Source organism: Gasterosteus aculeatus, chromosome 4, assembly GCF_964276395.1.
Source record: "Gasterosteus aculeatus chromosome 4, fGasAcu3.hap1.1, whole genome shotgun sequence".
NCBI lineage: Eukaryota > Metazoa > Chordata > Actinopteri > Perciformes > Gasterosteidae > Gasterosteus > Gasterosteus aculeatus.
In genome coordinates this window covers 18,212,608-18,228,488 of record NC_135691.1, presented here as the reverse complement: position 1 = coordinate 18,228,488, position 15,881 = coordinate 18,212,608, and the positions used below count along the sequence as shown (strand labels likewise).

Genomic DNA, 15,881 nt, shown 5'->3' with positions numbered 1-15,881 from the left:
TAGTCAAACGAAAAATTTCTATACGAAAACGTTACTTCCAAATTTATTCAACTAACGTAGAGTCTAGAGATGCGCTTGTCGAATTCTCTCGCCCAGCTATTTGCAATTATTTCCCGTTGACATGTAACTTTCACCCTTTTGTCGGCTCGTTGGTCTAGGGGTATGATTCTCGCTTAGGGTGCGAGAGGTCCCGGGTCCAAATCCCGGACGAGCCCGGAAGTGCTCTTTTGAAACAGTCAATGGCTGTGATTAGTCAAACGAAATATGTCGGAATGAAAATGTTACATCCAAATTTATACAATTCAGGTAGAGTCTAGATATGCGCTTTTCAAATTCTCTCGCCTAGCTATTTGCGATTATGTCCTGTTTTCATGTAACTTTGACCCTTTTGTCGGCTCGTTGGTCTAGGGGTATGATTCTTGCTTCGGGTGCGAGAGGTCCCGGGTTCAAATCCCGGACGAGCCCGATGGAACTTATTTGATGCTGTTAGCGGTTGTAATTTGTAAATGATGACAAAAAAGTTACTCCCCAATTTGGTCAGTGAACGACCATATTGCTAGTATGTTTCCAAAAAATAGGCAAACACAACAAACTAGTTAAAAAAAACAAGCAATTTGTTGACCACGGATACGCTGATTCAATTCTCTTGCCTGGCCAAATAGGATTTTGTCCCATGGACATAGCATTAATAGTTTTTGTCGGCTCGTTGGTCTAGGGGTATGATTCTCGCTTTGGGTGCGAGAGGTCCCGGGTCCAAATCCCGGACGAGCCCGGGATAGGTCTTTTGAAAGTCAATAGATGTGATAAGTAAAATGAAATATGTCTATACGAAAATGTAACTTCCAAATTTTTTCAACTAACGTAGAGTCTAGAGATGCTCTTGTCGATATCTCTCGCCCAGCTATTTGCAATTATTTCCCGTTGACATGTAACTTTCACCCTTTTGTCGGCTCGTTGGTCTAGGGGTATGATTCTCGCTTTGGGTGCGAGAGGTCCCGGGTCCAAATCCCGGACGAGCCCGGAAGTGCTCTTTTGAAACAGTCAATGGCTGTGATTAGTCAAAGAAAATATGTCGGAATGAAAATGTTACATCCAAATTTATTCAATTAACGTAGAGTCTAGATATGCTCTTGTCGATATCTCTCGCCCAGCTATTTGCAATTATTTCCCGTTGACATGTAACTTTCACCCTTTTGTCGGCTCGTTGGTCTAGGGGTATGATTCTCGCTTTGGGTGCGAGAGGTCCCGGGTCCAAATCCCGGACGAGCCCGGAAGTGCTCTTTTGAAACAGTCAATGGCTGTGATTAGTCAAAGAAAATATGTCGGAATGAAAATGTTACATCCAAATTTATTCAATTAACGTAGAGTCTAGAGATGCTCTTGTCGATATCTCTCGCCCAGCTATTTGCAATTATTTCCCGTTGACATGTAACTTTCACCCTTTGGTCGGCTCGTTGGTCTAGGGGTATGATTCTCGCTTTGGGTGCGAGAGGTCCCGGGTCCAAATCCCGGACGAGCCCGGGATAGGTCTTTTGAAAGTCAATAGATGTGATAAGTAAAATGAAATATGTCTATACGAAAATGTAACTTCCAAATTTTTTCAACTAACGTAGAGTCTAGAGATGCTCTTGTCGATATCTCTCGCCCAGCTATTTGCAATTATTTCCCGTTGACATGTAACTTTCACCCTTTTGTCGGCTCGTTGGTCTAGGGGTATGATTCTCGCTTTGGGTGCGAGAGGTCCCGGGTCCAAATCCCGGACGAGCCCGGAAGTGCTCTTTTGAAACAGTCAATGGCTGTGATTAGTCAAAGAAAATATGTCGGAATGAAAATGTTACATCCAAATTTATTCAATTAACGTAGAGTCTAGAGATGCTCTTGTCGATATCTCTCGCCCAGCTATTTGCAATTATTTCCCGTTGACATGTAACTTTAACCCTTTGGTCGGCTCGTTGGTCTAGGGGTATGATTCTCGCTTTGGGTGCGAGAGGTCCCGGGTCCAAATCCCGGACGAGCCCGGAATTGGTCATTTAAAAAAGGCAATAGATGTGTTTAGTAAAATGAAATATGTCTATACAAAAATGTTACTTCCAAATTTTTTCAACTAACGTAGAGTCTAGAGATGCGCGTGTCGAATTCTCTCGCCCGGCTATTTGCAAATATGTCCCGTTGACATGTAACTTTCACCCTTTTGTCGGCTCGTTGGTCTAGGGGTATGATTCTCGCTTAGGGTGCGAGAGGTCCCGGGTCCAAATCCCGGACGAGCCCGGAATTGGTCTTTTGAAACAGTCAATGGCTGTGATTAGTCAAACGAAAAATTTCTATACGAAAACGTTACTTCCAAATTTATTCAACTAACGTAGAGTCTAGAGATGCGCTTGTCGAATTCTCTCGCCCAGCTATTTGCAATTATTTCCCGTTGACATGTAACTTTCACCCTTTTGTCGGCTCGTTGGTCTAGGGGTATGATTCTCGCTTAGGGTGCGAGAGGTCCCGGGTCCAAATCCCGGACGAGCCCGGAAGTGCTCTTTTGAAACAGTCAATGGCTGTGATTAGTCAAACGAAATATGTCGGAATGAAAATGTTACATCCAAATTTATACAATTCAGGTAGAGTCTAGATATGCGCTTTTCAAATTCTCTCGCCTAGCTATTTGCGATTATGTCCTGTTTTCATGTAACTTTGACCCTTTTGTCGGCTCGTTGGTCTAGGGGTATGATTCTCGCTTCGGGTGCGAGAGGTCCCGGGTTCAAATCCCGGACGAGCCCGATGGAACTTATTTGATGATGTTAGCGGTTGTAATTTGTAAATGATGACAAAAAAGTTACTCCCCAATTTGGTCAGTGAACGACCATATTGCTAGTATGTTTCCAAAAAATAGGCAAACACAACAAACTAGTTAAAAAAAACAAGCAATTTGTTGACCACGGATACGCTGATTCAATTCTCTTGCCTCGCCAAATAGGATTTTGTCCCATGGACATAGCATTAATAGTTTTTGTCGGCTCGTTGGTCTAGGGGTATGATTCTCGCTTTGGGTGCGAGAGGTCCCGGGTCCAAATCCCGGACGAGCCCGGGATAGGTCTTTTGAAAGTCAATAGATGTGATAAGTAAAATGAAATATGTCTATACGAAAATGTAACTTCCAAATTTTTTCAACTAACGTAGAGTCTAGAGATGCTCTTGTCGATATCTCTCGCCCAGCTATTTGCAATTATTTCCCGTTGACATGTAACTTTCACCCTTTTGTCGGCTCGTTGGTCTAGGGGTATGATTCTCGCTTAGGGTGCGAGAGGTCCCGGGTCCAAATCCCGGACGAGCCCGGAATTGGTCTTTTGAAACAGTCAATGGCTGTGATTAGTCAAACGAAAAATTTCTATACGAAAACGTTACTTCCAAATTTATTCAACTAACGTAGAGTCTAGAGATGCGCTTGTCGAATTCTCTCGCCCAGCTATTTGCAATTATTTCCCGTTGACATGTAACTTTCACCCTTTTGTCGGCTCGTTGGTCTAGGGGTATGATTCTCGCTTAGGGTGCGAGAGGTCCCGGGTCCAAATCCCGGACGAGCCCGGAAGTGCTCTTTTGAAACAGTCAATGGCTGTGATTAGTCAAAGAAAATATGTCGGAATGAAAATGTTACATCCAAATTTATTCAATTAACGTAGAGTCTAGAGATGCTCTTGTCGATATCTCTCGCCCAGCTATTTGCAATTATTTCCCGTTGACATGTAACTTTCACCCTTTGGTCGGCTCGTTGGTCTAGGGGTATGATTCTCGCTTTGGGTGCGAGAGGTCCCGGGTCCAAATCCCGGACGAGCCCGGAATTGGTCTTTTGAAACAGTCAATGGCTGTGATTAGTCAAACGAAAAATTTCTATACGAAAACGTTACTTCCAAATTTATTCAACTAACGTAGAGTCTAGAGATGCGCTTGTCGAATTCTCTCGCCCAGCTATTTGCAATTATTTCCCGTTGACATGTAACTTTCACCCTTTTGTCGGCTCGTTGGTCTAGGGGTATGATTCTCGCTTAGGGTGCGAGAGGTCCCGGGTCCAAATCCCGGACGAGCCCGGAATTGGTCTTTTGAAACAGTCAATGGCTGTGATTAGTCAAACGAAAAATTTCTATACGAAAACGTTACTTCCAAATTTATTCAACTAACGTAGAGTCTAGAGATGCGCTTGTCGAATTCTCTCGCCCAGCTATTTGCAATTATTTCCCGTTGACATGTAACTTTCACCCTTTTGTCGGCTCGTTGGTCTAGGGGTATGATTCTCGCTTAGGGTGCGAGAGGTCCCGGGTCCAAATCCCGGACGAGCCCGGAAGTGCTCTTTTGAAACAGTCAATGGCTGTGATTAGTCAAACGAAATATGTCGGAATGAAAATGTTACATCCAAATTTATACAATTCAGGTAGAGTCTAGATATGCGCTTTTCAAATTCTCTCGCCTAGCTATTTGTGATTATGTCCTGTTTTCATGTAACTTTGACCCTTTTGTCGGCTCGTTGGTCTAGGGGTATCATTCTCGCTTCGGGTGCGAGAGGTCCCGGGTTCAAATCCCGGACGAGCCCGATGGAACTTATTTGATGCTGTTAGCGGTTGTAATTTGTAAATGATGACAAAAAAGTTACTCCCCAATTTGGTCAGTGAACGACCATATTGCTAGTATGTTTCCAAAAAATAGGCAAACACAACAAACTAGTTAAAAAAAACAAGCAATTTGTTGACCACGGATACGCTGATTCAATTCTCTTGCCTGGCCAAATAGGATTTTGTCCCATGGACATAGCATTAATAGTTTTTGTCGGCTCGTTGGTCTAGGGGTATGATTCTCGCTTTGGGTGCGAGAGGTCCCGGGTCCAAATCCCGGACGAGCCCGGGATAGGTCTTTTGAAAGTCAATAGATGTGATAAGTAAAATGAAATATGTCTATACGAAAATGTAACTTCCAAATTTTTTCAACTAACGTAGAGTCTAGAGATGCTCTTGTCGATATCTCTCGCCCAGCTATTTGCAATTATTTCCCGTTGACATGTAACTTTCACCCTTTTGTCGGCTCGTTGGTCTAGGGGTATGATTCTCGCTTTGGGTGCGAGAGGTCCCGGGTCCAAATCCCGGACGAGCCCGGAAGTGCTCTTTTGAAACAGTCAATGGCTGTGATTAGTCAAAGAAAATATGTCGGAATGAAAATGTTACATCCAAATTTATTCAATTAACGTAGAGTCTAGAGATGCTCTTGTCGATATCTCTCTCCCAGCTATTTGCAATTATTTCCCGTTGACATGTAACTTTCACCCTTTGGTCGGCTCGTTGGTCTAGGGGTATGATTCTCGCTTTGGGTGCGAGAGGTCCCGGGTCCAAATCCCGGACGAGCCCGGGATAGGTCTTTTGAAAGTCAATAGATGTGATAAGTAAAATGAAATATGTCTATACGAAAATGTAACTTCCAAATTTTTTCAACTAACGTAGAGTCTAGAGATGCTCTTGTCGATATCTCTCGCCCAGCTATTTGCAATTATTTCCCGTTGACATGTAACTTTCACCCTTTTGTCGGCTCGTTGGTCTAGGGGTATGATTCTCGCTTAGGGTGCGAGAGGTCCCGGGTCCAAATCCCGGACGAGCCCGGAAGTGCTCTTTTGAAACAGTCAATGGCTGTGATTAGTCAAACGAAATATGTCGGAATGAAAATGTTACATCCAAATTTATACAATTCAGGTAGAGTCTAGATATGCGCTTTTCAAATTCTCTCGCCTAGCTATTTGCGATTATGTCCTGTTTTCATGTAACTTTGACCCTTTTGTCGGCTCGTTGGTCTAGGGGTATGATTCTCGCTTAGGGTGCGAGAGGTCCCGGGTCCAAATCCCGGACGAGCCCGGAATTGGTCTTTTGAAACAGTCAATGGCTGTGATTAGTCAAACGAAAAATTTCTATACGAAAACGTTACTTCCAAATTTATTCAACTAACGTAGAGTCTAGAGATGCGCTTGTCGAATTCTCTCGCCCAGCTATTTGCAATTATTTCCCGTTGACATGTAACTTTCACCCTTTTGTCGGCTCGTTGGTCTAGGGGTATGATTCTCGCTTAGGGTGCGAGAGGTCCCGGGTCCAAATCCCGGACGAGCCCGGAAGTGCTCTTTTGAAACAGTCAATGGCTGTGATTAGTCAAAGAAAATATGTCGGAATGAAAATGTTACATCCAAATTTATTCAATTAACGTAGAGTCTAGAGATGCTCTTGTCGATATCTCTCGCCCAGCTATTTGCAATTATTTCCCGTTGACATGTAACTTTCACCCTTTGGTCGGCTCGTTGGTCTAGGGGTATGATTCTCGCTTTGGGTGCGAGAGGTCCCGGGTCCAAATCCCGGACGAGCCCGGAATTGGTCTTTTGAAACAGTCAATGGCTGTGATTAGTCAAACGAAAAATTTCTATACGAAAACGTTACTTCCAAATTTATTCAACTAACGTAGAGTCTAGAGATGCGCTTGTCGAATTCTCTCGCCCAGCTATTTGCAATTATTTCCCGTTGACATGTAACTTTCACCCTTTTGTCGGCTCGTTGGTCTAGGGGTATGATTCTCGCTTAGGGTGCGAGAGGTCCCGGGTCCAAATCCCGGACGAGCCCGGAATTGGTCTTTTGAAACAGTCAATGGCTGTGATTAGTCAAACGAAAAATTTCTATACGAAAACGTTACTTCCAAATTTATTCAACTAACGTAGAGTCTAGAGATGCGCTTGTCGAATTCTCTCGCCCAGCTATTTGCAATTATTTCCCGTTGACATGTAACTTTCACCCTTTTGTCGGCTCGTTGGTCTAGGGGTATGATTCTCGCTTAGGGTGCGAGAGGTCCCGGGTCCAAATCCCGGACGAGCCCGGAAGTGCTCTTTTGAAACAGTCAATGGCTGTGATTAGTCAAACGAAATATGTCGGAATGAAAATGTTACATCCAAATTTATACAATTCAGGTAGAGTCTAGATATGCGCTTTTCAAATTCTCTCGCCTAGCTATTTGTGATTATGTCCTGTTTTCATGTAACTTTGACCCTTTTGTCGGCTCGTTGGTCTAGGGGTATCATTCTCGCTTCGGGTGCGAGAGGTCCCGGGTTCAAATCCCGGACGAGCCCGATGGAACTTATTTGATGCTGTTAGCGGTTGTAATTTGTAAATGATGACAAAAAAGTTACTCCCCAATTTGGTCAGTGAACGACCATATTGCTAGTATGTTTCCAAAAAATAGGCAAACACAACAAACTAGTTAAAAAAAACAAGCAATTTGTTGACCACGGATACGCTGATTCAATTCTCTTGCCTGGCCAAATAGGATTTTGTCCCATGGACATAGCATTAATAGTTTTTGTCGGCTCGTTGGTCTAGGGGTATGATTCTCGCTTTGGGTGCGAGAGGTCCCGGGTCCAAATCCCGGACGAGCCCGGGATAGGTCTTTTGAAAGTCAATAGATGTGATAAGTAAAATGAAATATGTCTATACGAAAATGTAACTTCCAAATTTTTTCAACTAACGTAGAGTCTAGAGATGCTCTTGTCGATATCTCTCGCCCAGCTATTTGCAATTATTTCCCGTTGACATGTAACTTTCACCCTTTTGTCGGCTCGTTGGTCTAGGGGTATGATTCTCGCTTTGGGTGCGAGAGGTCCCGGGTCCAAATCCCGGACGAGCCCGGAAGTGCTCTTTTGAAACAGTCAATGGCTGTGATTAGTCAAAGAAAATATGTCGGAATGAAAATGTTACATCCAAATTTATTCAATTAACGTAGAGTCTAGAGATGCTCTTGTCGATATCTCTCTCCCAGCTATTTGCAATTATTTCCCGTTGACATGTAACTTTCACCCTTTGGTCGGCTCGTTGGTCTAGGGGTATGATTCTCGCTTTGGGTGCGAGAGGTCCCGGGTCCAAATCCCGGACGAGCCCGGGATAGGTCTTTTGAAAGTCAATAGATGTGATAAGTAAAATGAAATATGTCTATACGAAAATGTAACTTCCAAATTTTTTCAACTAACGTAGAGTCTAGAGATGCTCTTGTCGATATCTCTCGCCCAGCTATTTGCAATTATTTCCCGTTGACATGTAACTTTCACCCTTTTGTCGGCTCGTTGGTCTAGGGGTATGATTCTCGCTTAGGGTGCGAGAGGTCCCGGGTCCAAATCCCGGACGAGCCCGGAAGTGCTCTTTTGAAACAGTCAATGGCTGTGATTAGTCAAACGAAATATGTCGGAATGAAAATGTTACATCCAAATTTATACAATTCAGGTAGAGTCTAGATATGCGCTTTTCAAATTCTCTCGCCTAGCTATTTGCGATTATGTCCTGTTTTCATGTAACTTTGACCCTTTTGTCGGCTCGTTGGTCTAGGGGTATGATTCTCGCTTAGGGTGCGAGAGGTCCCGGGTCCAAATCCCGGACGAGCCCGGAATTGGTCTTTTGAAACAGTCAATGGCTGTGATTAGTCAAACGAAAAATTTCTATACGAAAACGTTACTTCCAAATTTATTCAACTAACGTAGAGTCTAGAGATGCGCTTGTCGAATTCTCTCGCCCAGCTATTTGCAATTATTTCCCGTTGACATGTAACTTTCACCCTTTTGTCGGCTCGTTGGTCTAGGGGTATGATTCTCGCTTAGGGTGCGAGAGGTCCCGGGTCCAAATCCCGGACGAGCCCGGAAGTGCTCTTTTGAAACAGTCAATGGCTGTGATTAGTCAAAGAAAATATGTCGGAATGAAAATGTTACATCCAAATTTATTCAATTAACGTAGAGTCTAGAGATGCTCTTGTCGATATCTCTCGCCCAGCTATTTGCAATTATTTCCCGTTGACATGTAACTTTCACCCTTTGGTCGGCTCGTTGGTCTAGGGGTATGATTCTCGCTTTGGGTGCGAGAGGTCCCGGGTCCAAATCCCGGACGAGCCCGGAATTGGTCTTTTGAAACAGTCAATGGCTGTGATTAGTCAAACGAAAAATTTCTATACGAAAACGTTACTTCCAAATTTATTCAACTAACGTAGAGTCTAGAGATGCGCTTGTCGAATTCTCTCGCCCAGCTATTTGCAATTATTTCCCGTTGACATGTAACTTTCACCCTTTTGTCGGCTCGTTGGTCTAGGGGTATGATTCTCGCTTAGGGTGCGAGAGGTCCCGGGTCCAAATCCCGGACGAGCCCGGAATTGGTCTTTTGAAACAGTCAATGGCTGTGATTAGTCAAACGAAAAATTTCTATACGAAAACGTTACTTCCAAATTTATTCAACTAACGTAGAGTCTAGAGATGCGCTTGTCGAATTCTCTCGCCCAGCTATTTGCAATTATTTCCCGTTGACATGTAACTTTCACCCTTTTGTCGGCTCGTTGGTCTAGGGGTATGATTCTCGCTTAGGGTGCGAGAGGTCCCGGGTCCAAATCCCGGACGAGCCCGGAAGTGCTCTTTTGAAACAGTCAATGGCTGTGATTAGTCAAACGAAATATGTCGGAATGAAAATGTTACATCCAAATTTATACAATTCAGGTAGAGTCTAGATATGCGCTTTTCAAATTCTCTCGCCTAGCTATTTGTGATTATGTCCTGTTTTCATGTAACTTTGACCCTTTTGTCGGCTCGTTGGTCTAGGGGTATCATTCTCGCTTCGGGTGCGAGAGGTCCCGGGTTCAAATCCCGGACGAGCCCGATGGAACTTATTTGATGCTGTTAGCGGTTGTAATTTGTAAATGATGACAAAAAAGTTACTCCCCAATTTGGTCAGTGAACGACCATATTGCTAGTATGTTTCCAAAAAATAGGCAAACACAACAAACTAGTTAAAAAAAACAAGCAATTTGTTGACCACGGATACGCTGATTCAATTCTCTTGCCTGGCCAAATAGGATTTTGTCCCATGGACATAGCATTAATAGTTTTTGTCGGCTCGTTGGTCTAGGGGTATGATTCTCGCTTTGGGTGCGAGAGGTCCCGGGTCCAAATCCCGGACGAGCCCGGGATAGGTCTTTTGAAAGTCAATAGATGTGATAAGTAAAATGAAATATGTCTATACGAAAATGTAACTTCCAAATTTTTTCAACTAACGTAGAGTCTAGAGATGCTCTTGTCGATATCTCTCGCCCAGCTATTTGCAATTATTTCCCGTTGACATGTAACTTTCACCCTTTTGTCGGCTCGTTGGTCTAGGGGTATGATTCTCGCTTTGGGTGCGAGAGGTCCCGGGTCCAAATCCCGGACGAGCCCGGAAGTGCTCTTTTGAAACAGTCAATGGCTGTGATTAGTCAAAGAAAATATGTCGGAATGAAAATGTTACATCCAAATTTATTCAATTAACGTAGAGTCTAGAGATGCTCTTGTCGATATCTCTCTCCCAGCTATTTGCAATTATTTCCCGTTGACATGTAACTTTCACCCTTTGGTCGGCTCGTTGGTCTAGGGGTATGATTCTCGCTTTGGGTGCGAGAGGTCCCGGGTCCAAATCCCGGACGAGCCCGGGATAGGTCTTTTGAAAGTCAATAGATGTGATAAGTAAAATGAAATATGTCTATACGAAAATGTAACTTCCAAATTTTTTCAACTAACGTAGAGTCTAGAGATGCTCTTGTCGATATCTCTCGCCCAGCTATTTGCAATTATTTCCCGTTGACATGTAACTTTCACCCTTTTGTCGGCTCGTTGGTCTAGGGGTATGATTCTCGCTTTGGGTGCGAGAGGTCCCGGGTCCAAATCCCGGACGAGCCCGGGATAGGTCTTTTGAAAGTCAATAGATGTGATAAGTAAAATGAAATATGTCTATACGAAAATGAAACTTCCAAATTTTTTCAACAACGTAGAGTCTAGAGATGCTCTTGTCGATATCTCTCGCCCAGCTATTTGCAATTATTTCCCGTTGACATGTAACTTTCACCCTTTTGTCGGCTCGTTGGTCTAGGGGTATGATTCTCGCTTTGGGTGCGAGAGGTCCCGGGTCCTAATCCCGGACGAGCCCGGAAGTGCTCTTTTGAAACAGTCAATGGCTGTGATTAGTCAAAGAAAATATGTCGGAATGAAAATGTTACATCCAAATTTATTCAATTAACGTAGAGTCTAGATATGCGCTTTTCAAATTCTCTCGCCTAGCTATTTGCGATTATGTCCTGTTTTCATGTAACTTTCACCCTTTTGTCGGCTCGTTGGTCTAGGGGCATGATTCTCGCTTAGGGTGCGAGAGGTCCCGGGTCCAAATCCCGGACGAGCCCGGAATTGGTCTTTTGAAACAGTCAATGGCTGTGATTAGTCAAACGAAAAATTTCTATACGAAAACGTTACTTCCAAATTTATTCAACTAACGTAGAGTCTAGAGATGCGCTTGTCGAATTCTCTCGCCCAGCTATTTGCAATTATTTCCCGTTGACATGTAACTTTCACCCTTTTGTCGGCTCGTTGGTCTAGGGGTATGATTCTCGCTTAGGGTGCGAGAGGTCCCGGGTCCAAATCCCGGACGAGCCCGGAAGTGCTCTTTTGAAACAGTCAATGGCTGTGATTAGTCAAACGAAATATGTCGGAATGAAAATGTTACATCCAAATTTATACAATTCAGGTAGAGTCTAGATATGCGCTTTTCAAATTCTCTCGCCTAGCTATTTGCGATTATGTCCTGTTTTCATGTAACTTTGACCCTTTTGTCGGCTCGTTGGTCTAGGGGTATGATTCTCGCTTCGGGTGCGAGAGGTCCCGGGTTCAAATCCCGGACGAGCCCGATGGAACTTATTTGATGCTGTTAGCGGTTGTAATTTGTAAATGATGACAAAAAAGTTACTCCCCAATTTGGTCAGTGAACGACCATATTGCTAGTATGTTTCCAAAAAATAGGCAAACACAACAAACTAGTTAAAAAAAACAAGCAATTTGTTGACCACGGATACGCTGATTCAATTCTCTTGCCTGGCCAAATAGGATTTTGTCCCATGGACATAGCATTAATAGTTTTTGTCGGCTCGTTGGTCTAGGGGTATGATTCTCGCTTTGGGTGCGAGAGGTCCCGGGTCCAAATCCCGGACGAGCCCGGGATAGGTCTTTTGAAAGTCAATAGATGTGATAAGTAAAATGAAATATGTCTATACGAAAATGTAACTTCCAAATTTTTTCAACTAACGTAGAGTCTAGAGATGCTCTTGTCGATATCTCTCGCCCAGCTATTTGCAATTATTTCCCGTTGACATGTAACTTTCACCCTTTTGTCGGCTCGTTGGTCTAGGGGTATGATTCTCGCTTTGGGTGCGAGAGGTCCCGGGTCCAAATCCCGGACGAGCCCGGAAGTGCTCTTTTGAAACAGTCAATGGCTGTGATTAGTCAAAGAAAATATGTCGGAATGAAAATGTTACATCCAAATTTATTCAATTAACGTAGAGTCTAGAGATGCTCTTGTCGATATCTCTCGCCCAGCTATTTGCAATTATTTCCCGTTGACATGTAACTTTCACCCTTTGGTCGGCTCGTTGGTCTAGGGGTATGATTCTCGCTTTGGGTGCGAGAGGTCCCGGGTCCAAATCCCCGACGAGCCCGGAATTGGTCTTTTAAAAAAGGCAATAGATGTGATTAGTAAAATGAAATATGTCTATACAAAAATGTTACTTCCAAATTTTTTCAACTAACGTAGAGTCTAGAGATGCGCGTGTCGAATTCTCTCGCCCAGCTATTTGCAAATATGTCCCGTTGACATGTAACATTCACCCTTTTGTCGGCTCGTTGGTCTAGGGGTATGATTCTCGCTTAGGGTGCGAGAGGTCCCGGGTCCAAATCCCGGACGAGCCCGGAATTGGTCTTTTGAAACAGTCAATGGCTGTGATTAGTCAAACGAAAAATTTCTATACGAAAACGTTACTTCCAAATTTATTCAACTAACGTAGAGTCTAGAGATGCGCTTGTCGAATTCTCTCGCCCAGCTATTTGCAATTATTTCCCGTTGACATGTAACTTTCACCCTTTTGTCGGCTCGTTGGTCTAGGGGTATGATTCTCGCTTAGGGTGCGAGAGGTCCCGGGTCCAAATCCCGGACGAGCCCGGAAGTGCTCTTTTGAAACAGTCAATGGCTGTGATTAGTCAAACGAAATATGTCGGAATGAAAATGTTACATCCAAATTTATACAATTCAGGTAGAGTCTAGATATGCGCTTTTCAAATTCTCTCGCCTAGCTATTTGCGATTATGTCCTGTTTTCATGTAACTTTGACCCTTTTGTCGGCTCGTTGGTCTAGGGGTATGATTCTCGCTTCGGGTGCGAGAGGTCCCGGGTTCAAATCCCGGACGAGCCCGATGGAACTTATTTGATGCTGTTAGCGGTTGTAATTTGTAAATGATGACAAAAAAGTTACTCCCCAATTTGGTCAGTGAACGACCATATTGCTAGTATGTTTCCAAAAAATAGGCAAACACAACAAACTAGTTAAAAAAAACAAGCAATTTGTTGACCACGGATACGCTGATTCAATTCTCTTGCCTGGCCAAATAGGATTTTGTCCCATGGACATAGCATTAATAGTTTTTGTCGGCTCGTTGGTCTAGGGGTATGATTCTCGCTTTGGGTGCGAGAGGTCCCGGGTCCAAATCCCGGACGAGCCCGGGATAGGTCTTTTGAAAGTCAATAGATGTGATAAGTAAAATGAAATATGTCTATACGAAAATGTAACTTCCAAATTTTTTCAACTAACGTAGAGTCTAGAGATGCTCTTGTCGATATCTCTCGCCCAGCTATTTGCAATTATTTCCCGTTGACATGTAACTTTCACCCTTTTGTCGGCTCGTTGGTCTAGGGGTATGATTCTCGCTTTGGGTGCGAGAGGTCCCGGGTCCAAATCCCGGACGAGCCCGGAAGTGCTCTTTTGAAACAGTCAATGGCTGTGATTAGTCAAAGAAAATATGTCGGAATGAAAATGTTACATCCAAATTTATTCAATTAACGTAGAGTCTAGAGATGCTCTTGTCGATATCTCTCGCCCAGCTATTTGCAATTATTTCCCGTTGACATGTAACTTTCACCCTTTGGTCGGCTCGTTGGTCTAGGGGTATGATTCTCGCTTTGGGTGCGAGAGGTCCCGGGTCCAAATCCCCGACGAGCCCGGAATTGGTCTTTTAAAAAAGGCAATAGATGTGATTAGTAAAATGAAATATGTCTATACAAAAATGTTACTTCCAAATTTTTTCAACTAACGTAGAGTCTAGAGATGCGCGTGTCGAATTCTCTCGCCCAGCTATTTGCAAATATGTCCCGTTGACATGTAACTTTCACCCTTTTGTCGGCTCGTTGGTCTAGGGGTATGATTCTCGCTTAGGGTGCGAGAGGTCCCGGGTCCAAATCCCGGACGAGCCCGGAATTGGTCTTTTGAAACAGTCAATGGCTGTGATTAGTCAAACGAAAAATTTCTATACGAAAACGTTACTTCCAAATTTATTCAACTAACGTAGAGTCTAGAGATGCGCTTGTCGAATTCTCTCGCCCAGCTATTTGCAATTATTTCCCGTTGACATGTAACTTTCACCCTTTTGTCGGCTCGTTGGTCTAGGGGTATGATTCTCGCTTAGGGTGCGAGAGGTCCCGGGTCCAAATCCCGGACGAGCCCGGAAGTGCTCTTTTGAAACAGTCAATGGCTGTGATTAGTCAAACGAAATATGTCGGAATGAAAATGTTACATCCAAATTTATACAATTCAGGTAGAGTCTAGATATGCGCTTTTCAAATTCTCTCGCCTAGCTATTTGCGATTATGTCCTGTTTTCATGTAACTTTGACCCTTTTGTTGGCTCGTTGGTCTAGGGGTATGATTCTCGCTTCGGGTGCGAGAGGTCCCGGGTTCAAATCCCGGACGAGCCCGATGGAACTTATTTGATGCTGTTAGCGGTTGTAGTTTGTAAATGATGACAAAAAAGTTACTCCCCAATTTGGTCAGTGAACGACCATATTGCTAGTATGTTTCCAAAAAATAGGCAAACACAACAAACTAGTTAAAAAAACAAGCAATTTGTTGACCACGGATACGCTGATTCAATTCTCTTGCCTGGCCAAATAGGATTTTGTCCCATGGACATAGCATTAATAGTTTTTGTCGGCTCGTTGGTCTAGGGGTATGATTCTCGCTTTGGGTGCGAGAGGTCCCGGGTCCAAATCCCGGACGAGCCCGGGATAGGTCTTTTGAAAGTCAATAGATGTGATAAGTAAAATGAAATATGTCTATACGAAAATGTAACTTCCAAATTTTTTCAACTAACGTAGAGTCTAGAGATGCTCTTGTCGATATCTCTCGCCCAGCTATTTGCAATTATTTCCCGTTGACATGTAACTTTCACCCTTTTGTCGGCTCGTTGGTCTAGGGGTATGATTCTCGCTTTGGGTGCGAGAGGTCCCGGGTCCAAATCCCGGACGAGCCCGGAAGTGCTCTTTTGAAACAGTCAATGGCTGTGATTAGTCAAAGAAAATATGTCGGAATGAAAATGTTACATCCAAATTTATTCAATTAACGTAGAGTCTAGAGATGCTCTTGTCGATATCTCTCGCCCAGCTATTTGCAATTATTTCCCGTTGACATGTAACTTTCACCCTTTGGTCGGCTCGTTGGTCTAGGGGTATGATTCTCGCTTTGGGTGCGAGAGGTCCCGGGTCCAAATCCCCGACGAGCCCGGAATTGGTCTTTTAAAAAAGGCAATAGATGTGATTAGTAAAATGAAATATGTCTATACAAAAATGTTACTTCCAAATTTTTTCAACTAACGTAGAGTCTAGAGATGCGCGTGTCGAATTCTCTCGCCCAGCTATTTGCAAATATGTCCCGTTGACATGTAACTTTCACCCTTTTGTCGGCTCGTTGGTCTAGGGGTATGATTCTCGCTTAGGGTGCGAGAGGTCCCGGGTCCAAATC

The 15,881-nt window shown here is 43.7% G+C and overlaps 57 non-coding genes across 57 annotated transcripts in view; all 57 read left to right on the top strand.

Annotated features, from left to right (window-relative positions):
- Window positions 1–143: 143 nt before the first annotated feature.
- On the top strand, window positions 144–215 carry trnap-agg (transfer RNA proline (anticodon AGG)). Its single transcript has one exon. It is a non-coding gene; the product is annotated as a tRNA-Pro (tRNA).
- A 178-nt stretch (window positions 216–393) lies between these two features.
- trnap-cgg (transfer RNA proline (anticodon CGG)) lies at window positions 394–465 on the top strand. The gene has a single exon. It is a non-coding gene; the product is annotated as a tRNA-Pro (tRNA).
- Window positions 466–700: 235 nt separating this feature from the next.
- On the top strand, window positions 701–772 carry trnap-ugg (transfer RNA proline (anticodon UGG)). Its single transcript has one exon. It is a non-coding gene; the product is annotated as a tRNA-Pro (tRNA).
- Window positions 773–948: 176 nt separating this feature from the next.
- On the top strand, window positions 949–1,020 carry trnap-ugg (transfer RNA proline (anticodon UGG)). Its single transcript has one exon. It is a non-coding gene; the product is annotated as a tRNA-Pro (tRNA).
- Window positions 1,021–1,198: 178 nt separating this feature from the next.
- On the top strand, window positions 1,199–1,270 carry trnap-ugg (transfer RNA proline (anticodon UGG)). Its single transcript has one exon. It is a non-coding gene; the product is annotated as a tRNA-Pro (tRNA).
- Window positions 1,271–1,448: 178 nt separating this feature from the next.
- trnap-ugg (transfer RNA proline (anticodon UGG)) lies at window positions 1,449–1,520 on the top strand. Its single transcript has one exon. It is a non-coding gene; the product is annotated as a tRNA-Pro (tRNA).
- A 176-nt stretch (window positions 1,521–1,696) lies between these two features.
- trnap-ugg (transfer RNA proline (anticodon UGG)) lies at window positions 1,697–1,768 on the top strand. The gene has a single exon. It is a non-coding gene; the product is annotated as a tRNA-Pro (tRNA).
- Window positions 1,769–1,946: 178 nt separating this feature from the next.
- Window positions 1,947–2,018, top strand: trnap-ugg (transfer RNA proline (anticodon UGG)). The gene has a single exon. It is a non-coding gene; the product is annotated as a tRNA-Pro (tRNA).
- A 178-nt stretch (window positions 2,019–2,196) lies between these two features.
- Window positions 2,197–2,268, top strand: trnap-agg (transfer RNA proline (anticodon AGG)). Its single transcript has one exon. It is a non-coding gene; the product is annotated as a tRNA-Pro (tRNA).
- A 178-nt stretch (window positions 2,269–2,446) lies between these two features.
- trnap-agg (transfer RNA proline (anticodon AGG)) lies at window positions 2,447–2,518 on the top strand. Its single transcript has one exon. It is a non-coding gene; the product is annotated as a tRNA-Pro (tRNA).
- A 178-nt stretch (window positions 2,519–2,696) lies between these two features.
- Window positions 2,697–2,768, top strand: trnap-cgg (transfer RNA proline (anticodon CGG)). Its single transcript has one exon. It is a non-coding gene; the product is annotated as a tRNA-Pro (tRNA).
- A 235-nt stretch (window positions 2,769–3,003) lies between these two features.
- trnap-ugg (transfer RNA proline (anticodon UGG)) lies at window positions 3,004–3,075 on the top strand. Its single transcript has one exon. It is a non-coding gene; the product is annotated as a tRNA-Pro (tRNA).
- Window positions 3,076–3,251: 176 nt separating this feature from the next.
- trnap-agg (transfer RNA proline (anticodon AGG)) lies at window positions 3,252–3,323 on the top strand. Its single transcript has one exon. It is a non-coding gene; the product is annotated as a tRNA-Pro (tRNA).
- Window positions 3,324–3,501: 178 nt separating this feature from the next.
- Window positions 3,502–3,573, top strand: trnap-agg (transfer RNA proline (anticodon AGG)). The gene has a single exon. It is a non-coding gene; the product is annotated as a tRNA-Pro (tRNA).
- A 178-nt stretch (window positions 3,574–3,751) lies between these two features.
- trnap-ugg (transfer RNA proline (anticodon UGG)) lies at window positions 3,752–3,823 on the top strand. Its single transcript has one exon. It is a non-coding gene; the product is annotated as a tRNA-Pro (tRNA).
- A 178-nt stretch (window positions 3,824–4,001) lies between these two features.
- trnap-agg (transfer RNA proline (anticodon AGG)) lies at window positions 4,002–4,073 on the top strand. The gene has a single exon. It is a non-coding gene; the product is annotated as a tRNA-Pro (tRNA).
- A 178-nt stretch (window positions 4,074–4,251) lies between these two features.
- Window positions 4,252–4,323, top strand: trnap-agg (transfer RNA proline (anticodon AGG)). Its single transcript has one exon. It is a non-coding gene; the product is annotated as a tRNA-Pro (tRNA).
- A 178-nt stretch (window positions 4,324–4,501) lies between these two features.
- Window positions 4,502–4,573, top strand: trnap-cgg (transfer RNA proline (anticodon CGG)). Its single transcript has one exon. It is a non-coding gene; the product is annotated as a tRNA-Pro (tRNA).
- A 235-nt stretch (window positions 4,574–4,808) lies between these two features.
- On the top strand, window positions 4,809–4,880 carry trnap-ugg (transfer RNA proline (anticodon UGG)). The gene has a single exon. It is a non-coding gene; the product is annotated as a tRNA-Pro (tRNA).
- Window positions 4,881–5,056: 176 nt separating this feature from the next.
- trnap-ugg (transfer RNA proline (anticodon UGG)) lies at window positions 5,057–5,128 on the top strand. The gene has a single exon. It is a non-coding gene; the product is annotated as a tRNA-Pro (tRNA).
- A 178-nt stretch (window positions 5,129–5,306) lies between these two features.
- trnap-ugg (transfer RNA proline (anticodon UGG)) lies at window positions 5,307–5,378 on the top strand. The gene has a single exon. It is a non-coding gene; the product is annotated as a tRNA-Pro (tRNA).
- A 176-nt stretch (window positions 5,379–5,554) lies between these two features.
- Window positions 5,555–5,626, top strand: trnap-agg (transfer RNA proline (anticodon AGG)). Its single transcript has one exon. It is a non-coding gene; the product is annotated as a tRNA-Pro (tRNA).
- Window positions 5,627–5,804: 178 nt separating this feature from the next.
- trnap-agg (transfer RNA proline (anticodon AGG)) lies at window positions 5,805–5,876 on the top strand. The gene has a single exon. It is a non-coding gene; the product is annotated as a tRNA-Pro (tRNA).
- Window positions 5,877–6,054: 178 nt separating this feature from the next.
- Window positions 6,055–6,126, top strand: trnap-agg (transfer RNA proline (anticodon AGG)). The gene has a single exon. It is a non-coding gene; the product is annotated as a tRNA-Pro (tRNA).
- A 178-nt stretch (window positions 6,127–6,304) lies between these two features.
- On the top strand, window positions 6,305–6,376 carry trnap-ugg (transfer RNA proline (anticodon UGG)). Its single transcript has one exon. It is a non-coding gene; the product is annotated as a tRNA-Pro (tRNA).
- Window positions 6,377–6,554: 178 nt separating this feature from the next.
- trnap-agg (transfer RNA proline (anticodon AGG)) lies at window positions 6,555–6,626 on the top strand. Its single transcript has one exon. It is a non-coding gene; the product is annotated as a tRNA-Pro (tRNA).
- A 178-nt stretch (window positions 6,627–6,804) lies between these two features.
- trnap-agg (transfer RNA proline (anticodon AGG)) lies at window positions 6,805–6,876 on the top strand. The gene has a single exon. It is a non-coding gene; the product is annotated as a tRNA-Pro (tRNA).
- A 178-nt stretch (window positions 6,877–7,054) lies between these two features.
- trnap-cgg (transfer RNA proline (anticodon CGG)) lies at window positions 7,055–7,126 on the top strand. The gene has a single exon. It is a non-coding gene; the product is annotated as a tRNA-Pro (tRNA).
- A 235-nt stretch (window positions 7,127–7,361) lies between these two features.
- Window positions 7,362–7,433, top strand: trnap-ugg (transfer RNA proline (anticodon UGG)). The gene has a single exon. It is a non-coding gene; the product is annotated as a tRNA-Pro (tRNA).
- A 176-nt stretch (window positions 7,434–7,609) lies between these two features.
- Window positions 7,610–7,681, top strand: trnap-ugg (transfer RNA proline (anticodon UGG)). Its single transcript has one exon. It is a non-coding gene; the product is annotated as a tRNA-Pro (tRNA).
- Window positions 7,682–7,859: 178 nt separating this feature from the next.
- On the top strand, window positions 7,860–7,931 carry trnap-ugg (transfer RNA proline (anticodon UGG)). The gene has a single exon. It is a non-coding gene; the product is annotated as a tRNA-Pro (tRNA).
- A 176-nt stretch (window positions 7,932–8,107) lies between these two features.
- On the top strand, window positions 8,108–8,179 carry trnap-agg (transfer RNA proline (anticodon AGG)). Its single transcript has one exon. It is a non-coding gene; the product is annotated as a tRNA-Pro (tRNA).
- A 178-nt stretch (window positions 8,180–8,357) lies between these two features.
- On the top strand, window positions 8,358–8,429 carry trnap-agg (transfer RNA proline (anticodon AGG)). The gene has a single exon. It is a non-coding gene; the product is annotated as a tRNA-Pro (tRNA).
- A 178-nt stretch (window positions 8,430–8,607) lies between these two features.
- On the top strand, window positions 8,608–8,679 carry trnap-agg (transfer RNA proline (anticodon AGG)). The gene has a single exon. It is a non-coding gene; the product is annotated as a tRNA-Pro (tRNA).
- A 178-nt stretch (window positions 8,680–8,857) lies between these two features.
- On the top strand, window positions 8,858–8,929 carry trnap-ugg (transfer RNA proline (anticodon UGG)). The gene has a single exon. It is a non-coding gene; the product is annotated as a tRNA-Pro (tRNA).
- Window positions 8,930–9,107: 178 nt separating this feature from the next.
- trnap-agg (transfer RNA proline (anticodon AGG)) lies at window positions 9,108–9,179 on the top strand. Its single transcript has one exon. It is a non-coding gene; the product is annotated as a tRNA-Pro (tRNA).
- A 178-nt stretch (window positions 9,180–9,357) lies between these two features.
- On the top strand, window positions 9,358–9,429 carry trnap-agg (transfer RNA proline (anticodon AGG)). Its single transcript has one exon. It is a non-coding gene; the product is annotated as a tRNA-Pro (tRNA).
- A 178-nt stretch (window positions 9,430–9,607) lies between these two features.
- trnap-cgg (transfer RNA proline (anticodon CGG)) lies at window positions 9,608–9,679 on the top strand. Its single transcript has one exon. It is a non-coding gene; the product is annotated as a tRNA-Pro (tRNA).
- Window positions 9,680–9,914: 235 nt separating this feature from the next.
- trnap-ugg (transfer RNA proline (anticodon UGG)) lies at window positions 9,915–9,986 on the top strand. Its single transcript has one exon. It is a non-coding gene; the product is annotated as a tRNA-Pro (tRNA).
- Window positions 9,987–10,162: 176 nt separating this feature from the next.
- trnap-ugg (transfer RNA proline (anticodon UGG)) lies at window positions 10,163–10,234 on the top strand. The gene has a single exon. It is a non-coding gene; the product is annotated as a tRNA-Pro (tRNA).
- Window positions 10,235–10,412: 178 nt separating this feature from the next.
- trnap-ugg (transfer RNA proline (anticodon UGG)) lies at window positions 10,413–10,484 on the top strand. The gene has a single exon. It is a non-coding gene; the product is annotated as a tRNA-Pro (tRNA).
- Window positions 10,485–10,660: 176 nt separating this feature from the next.
- On the top strand, window positions 10,661–10,732 carry trnap-ugg (transfer RNA proline (anticodon UGG)). The gene has a single exon. It is a non-coding gene; the product is annotated as a tRNA-Pro (tRNA).
- Window positions 10,733–11,407: 675 nt separating this feature from the next.
- Window positions 11,408–11,479, top strand: trnap-agg (transfer RNA proline (anticodon AGG)). Its single transcript has one exon. It is a non-coding gene; the product is annotated as a tRNA-Pro (tRNA).
- Window positions 11,480–11,657: 178 nt separating this feature from the next.
- On the top strand, window positions 11,658–11,729 carry trnap-cgg (transfer RNA proline (anticodon CGG)). Its single transcript has one exon. It is a non-coding gene; the product is annotated as a tRNA-Pro (tRNA).
- A 235-nt stretch (window positions 11,730–11,964) lies between these two features.
- On the top strand, window positions 11,965–12,036 carry trnap-ugg (transfer RNA proline (anticodon UGG)). Its single transcript has one exon. It is a non-coding gene; the product is annotated as a tRNA-Pro (tRNA).
- A 176-nt stretch (window positions 12,037–12,212) lies between these two features.
- trnap-ugg (transfer RNA proline (anticodon UGG)) lies at window positions 12,213–12,284 on the top strand. The gene has a single exon. It is a non-coding gene; the product is annotated as a tRNA-Pro (tRNA).
- Window positions 12,285–12,712: 428 nt separating this feature from the next.
- trnap-agg (transfer RNA proline (anticodon AGG)) lies at window positions 12,713–12,784 on the top strand. The gene has a single exon. It is a non-coding gene; the product is annotated as a tRNA-Pro (tRNA).
- Window positions 12,785–12,962: 178 nt separating this feature from the next.
- Window positions 12,963–13,034, top strand: trnap-agg (transfer RNA proline (anticodon AGG)). The gene has a single exon. It is a non-coding gene; the product is annotated as a tRNA-Pro (tRNA).
- A 178-nt stretch (window positions 13,035–13,212) lies between these two features.
- trnap-cgg (transfer RNA proline (anticodon CGG)) lies at window positions 13,213–13,284 on the top strand. The gene has a single exon. It is a non-coding gene; the product is annotated as a tRNA-Pro (tRNA).
- Window positions 13,285–13,519: 235 nt separating this feature from the next.
- Window positions 13,520–13,591, top strand: trnap-ugg (transfer RNA proline (anticodon UGG)). Its single transcript has one exon. It is a non-coding gene; the product is annotated as a tRNA-Pro (tRNA).
- Window positions 13,592–13,767: 176 nt separating this feature from the next.
- trnap-ugg (transfer RNA proline (anticodon UGG)) lies at window positions 13,768–13,839 on the top strand. The gene has a single exon. It is a non-coding gene; the product is annotated as a tRNA-Pro (tRNA).
- Window positions 13,840–14,267: 428 nt separating this feature from the next.
- trnap-agg (transfer RNA proline (anticodon AGG)) lies at window positions 14,268–14,339 on the top strand. The gene has a single exon. It is a non-coding gene; the product is annotated as a tRNA-Pro (tRNA).
- A 178-nt stretch (window positions 14,340–14,517) lies between these two features.
- trnap-agg (transfer RNA proline (anticodon AGG)) lies at window positions 14,518–14,589 on the top strand. Its single transcript has one exon. It is a non-coding gene; the product is annotated as a tRNA-Pro (tRNA).
- A 178-nt stretch (window positions 14,590–14,767) lies between these two features.
- trnap-cgg (transfer RNA proline (anticodon CGG)) lies at window positions 14,768–14,839 on the top strand. Its single transcript has one exon. It is a non-coding gene; the product is annotated as a tRNA-Pro (tRNA).
- Window positions 14,840–15,073: 234 nt separating this feature from the next.
- trnap-ugg (transfer RNA proline (anticodon UGG)) lies at window positions 15,074–15,145 on the top strand. The gene has a single exon. It is a non-coding gene; the product is annotated as a tRNA-Pro (tRNA).
- Window positions 15,146–15,321: 176 nt separating this feature from the next.
- Window positions 15,322–15,393, top strand: trnap-ugg (transfer RNA proline (anticodon UGG)). The gene has a single exon. It is a non-coding gene; the product is annotated as a tRNA-Pro (tRNA).
- A 428-nt stretch (window positions 15,394–15,821) lies between these two features.
- Window positions 15,822–15,881, top strand: part of trnap-agg (transfer RNA proline (anticodon AGG)) — a 72-nt gene continuing 12 nt past the window's right edge. Inside the window, exon 1 of the tRNA in view lies at window positions 15,822–15,881. This exon is cut by the window's right edge and continues 12 nt beyond it. This is a non-coding gene — a tRNA (tRNA-Pro).